Source organism: Heterodontus francisci, unplaced genomic scaffold (genome assembly GCF_036365525.1).
Source record: "Heterodontus francisci isolate sHetFra1 unplaced genomic scaffold, sHetFra1.hap1 HAP1_SCAFFOLD_83, whole genome shotgun sequence".
NCBI lineage: Eukaryota > Metazoa > Chordata > Chondrichthyes > Heterodontiformes > Heterodontidae > Heterodontus > Heterodontus francisci.
Genome location: NW_027141917.1, coordinates 2570423 through 2574588, shown reverse-complemented (window position 1 = coordinate 2574588; position 4166 = coordinate 2570423).

Below are 4166 nucleotides of genomic sequence, written 5' to 3'. Positions count from 1 at the left end.
GGTAACTGACTGCCCTGTTTCCAGGATAACTGACTGCCATGTTTAAAGGGTAACTGATCACCCAGTTTCCGGGATAACTGACAGCCCTGTTTCCAGGGTAACTGATCACCCTGTTTCCGGGATATCTGACTGCCCTGTTTCTGGGGTAACTGACCGCCCTGTTTCCAGGGTAACTGATCACCCTGTTTCCAGGGTAACTGATCACCCTGTTTCCGGGGTTACTGACTGTCCTGTTTCAAGGGTAACTGATCACCCTGTTTCCGGGATAACTGACTGCCCTATTTCCGTGCTAACTGACTGCCCAGTTTCCAGGGTAACTGATCTCCCTGTTTCTGGGGTAACTGATGAACCTGTTTCCACGGTAACTGAACGCCCTGTTTCCGGGGTAACTGACCGCCCTGTTTCCAGGATAACTGATCACCCTGTTTCCGGGGTAACTGACTGCCCTGTTTCCAGGGTAACTGATCTCCCTGTTTCCAGGGTAAATGATCACCTTGTTTCCGGGGTAACTGACTGCCCTGTTTCCAGCGCATCTGACAGCCCAGTTTCCGGGGTAGCTGACTGCCCTGTTTCCAGGGTTACTGTTCACCCTGTTTCCGGGGTAACTGATCACCCTGTTTCCGGGGTAACTGACTGCCCTGTTTCCAGGGTAACTGACCGCCCTGTTTCCGGGACAACTGACTGCACTTTTTCCAGGGTAATAGTTCACCCTGTTTCCGGGGTAAATGACTGCCCTGTTTCCAGGGTAACTGACCGCCCTGTTTCCGGGGTAACTGACAGCCCTGTTTCCAGGGTAACTGACCGCCATGTTTTCGGGGTAAATGACCGCCCTGTTTCCAGGATAACTGACTGCCCTGTTTCCAGGGTAACTGATCACCCTGTTTCCGGTGTAGCTGAGTAATCTGTTTCTAGGGTTACTGACCGCCCTGTTTCCGGGGTAACTGACTGCCCTGTTTCCAGGGTAACTGACTGCCCAGCTTCCAGGGTAACTGATCTCCTTGTTTCTGGGGTAACTGACTGCCCTGTTTCCAGGGTAACTGACCGCCCTGTTCCCAGGGTAACTGATCACCCTTTCTCCAGGGTAACTGATCACCCTGTTTCCGGGGTAACTGACTGCCCTGTTTCCAGTTTAACTGACTGCCCTGTTTCCGGGTTAACTGACTGCCCTGTTCCCAGGGTAACTGACCGCCCTGTTTCCGGGGTAACTGATCTCGCTGTTTCCGGGGTAACTGACCGCCCTGTTTCCAGGATAACTGATCACCCTGTTTCCAGGGTAACAGACTGCCCTGTTTCCAGGCTAACTGACAACCCTGTTTCCAGGATAACGGACTGCCCTGTTTCCAGGGTAACTGACTGCCCTGCTTCTGGGGTAACTGACTGCCCTGTTTCCGGGGTAACTGACCGCCCTGTTTCCAGGATAACTGATCACCCTGTTTCCGGGGTAACAGACTGCCCTGTTTCCAGGGTAACTGACTACCCTGTTTCCAGGATAACGGACTGCCCTGTTTCCAGGGTAACTGACTTCCCTGTTTCCGGGGTAACTGATCTCCCTGTTTCCGGGGGAACTGATCACCCTGTTTCCAGGATAACTGACCGCCCTATTTCTGGGATAACTGACCTCCCTGTTTCCAGGGTAACTGACTGCCCTGTTTCCAGGGGAACTGATCACCCTGTTTCCAGGATAACTGACCGCCCTATTTCCGGGGTAACAGACTGCCCTGTTTCCGGGGTAACTGACCGCCCTGTTTCCAGGGTAACTGACCACCCTGTATCCAGGATAACTGACTGCTCCTGTTTCCAGGGTAACTGACTGCCTGGTTTCCGGGGTAACTGATCACCCTGTTTCCAGGGTAATTGACCGCCCTGTTTCCAGGATAACTGACTGCCCTGTTTCCAGGATAACGTACTGCCCAGTTTCCGGGGTAACTGACTTCCGTGTTTCCAGGCTAACTGACTGCCCTGTTTCCAGGATAACTGATCACCCTGTTTCTGGGGTAACTGAATAATCTGTTTCCAGGGTTACTGACTGCCCTGTTTCCGGGGTAACTGACTGCCCTGCTTCCAGGATAACTGACTGCCCAGTTTCCAGGGTAACGTACTGCCCAGTTTCCGGGGTAACTGACTGCCCTGTTTCCAGGATAACTGATCACCCTGTTTCCGGGGTAACTGACTAATCTGTTTCCAGGGTTACTGACTGCCAGTTTCCGGGGTAACTGACTGCCCTGTTTCCGGGTAACTGACTGCCCTGCTTCCGGGGTAACTGATCACCCTGTTTCCAGGGTAACTGACTGCCCTGTTTCCAGGGTAACTGACCACCCTGTTTCCAGGATAACGGACTGCCCTGTTTCCAGGGTAACTGACTGCCCTGTTTCCAGGGTAACTGATCTCCCTGTTTCCGGGGTAACTGATCACCCTCTTTCCTGGATAACTGACCGCCCTATTTCCGGGGTAACTGACCGCCCTCCTTCCAGGATAACTGAATGCCCTGTTTCCAGGATAACTGACTGCCCTGTTTCCAGGTTAACTGACTGCCCTGTTTCCGGGGTAACTGACTGCCCTGTTTCCAGGGTAACTGACCGCCCTGTTTCCAGGGTAACTGATCTCCCTGTTTCCGGCTAACTGACTGCCCTGCTTCCGGGGTAACTGATCACCCTGTTTCCAGGGTAACTGACTACCCTGTTTCCAGGGTAACTGACCACCCTGTTTCCAGGATAACGGACTGCCCTGTTTCCAGGGTAACTAACTGCCCTGTTTCCAGGGTAACTGATCTCCCTGTTTCCGGGGTAACTGATCACCCTCTTTCCTGGATAACTGACCGCCCTATTTCCGGGGTAACTGACCGCCCTCCTTCCAGGATAACTGAATGCCCTGTTTCCAGGATAACTGACTGCCCTGTTTCCAGGTTAACTGACTGCCCTGTTTCCGGGGTAACTGACTGCCCTGTTTCCAGGGTAACTGACCGCCCTGTTTCCGGGATAACTGACCGCCCTGTTTCCAGGGTAACTGACTGCCCTGTTTCCACGGTAACTGACCGCCCTGTTTCCGGGGTAACTGACTGCCCTGTTTCCAGGATAACTGACTGCCATGTTTAAAGGGTAACTGATCACCCTGTTTCCGGGATAACTGACAGCCCTGTTTCCAGGGTAACTGATCACCCTGTTTCCGGGATATCTGACTGCCCTGTTTCTGGGGTAACTGACCGCCCTGTTTCCAGTGTAACTGATCACCCAGTTTCCAGGGTAACTGATCACCCTGTTTCCGGGGTTACTGACTGTCCTGTTTCAAGGGTAACTGATCACCCTGTTTCCGGGATAACTGACTGCCCTATTTCCGTGCTAACTGACTGCCCAGTTTCCAGGGTAACTGATCTCCCTGTTTCTGGGGTAACTGATGAACCTGTTTCCACGGTAACTGAACGCCCTGTTTCCGGGGTAACTGACCACCCTGTTTCCAGGATAACTGATCACCCTGTTTCCGGGGTAACTGACTGCCCTGTTTCCAGGGTAACTGATCTCGCTGTTTCCAGGGTAAATGATCACCCTGTTTCCGGGGTAACTGACTGCCCTGTTTCCAGCGCATCTGACAGCCCTGTTTCCGGGGTAGCTGACTGCCCTGTTTCCAGGGTTAATGTTCACCCTGTTTCCGGGGTAACTGATCACCCTGTTTCCGGGGTAACTGACTGCCCTGTTTCCAGGGTAACTGATCACCCTGTTTCTGGGATAAATGACAGCCCTGTTTCCAGGGTATCTGATCACCCTGTATCCGGGATAACTGACTGCCCTGTTTCTGGGGTAACTGACCGCCCTGTTTCCAGGGTAACTGATCACCCTGTTTCCGGGGTAACTGACGAACCTGTTTCCAGGGTAACTGACCGCCCTGTTACCAGGATAACTGATCACCCTGTTTCCCGGGTAACTGAATGCCCTGTTTCCAGTGCAACTGATCTCCCTGTTTCAAGTGTAACTGATCACGCTGTTTCCGGGGTAACTGACTGCCCTGTTTCCAGGGCAAATGACCGCCCTGTTTCCGGGGTAACTGACTGCCCTGTTTCCAGGGTTACTGTTCACCCTGTTTCCGGGGTAACTGATCACCCAGTTTCCGGGGTAACTGACTGCCCTGTTTGGAGGGTAACTGACAGCCCTGTTTCCGGGGTAACTGACAGAACT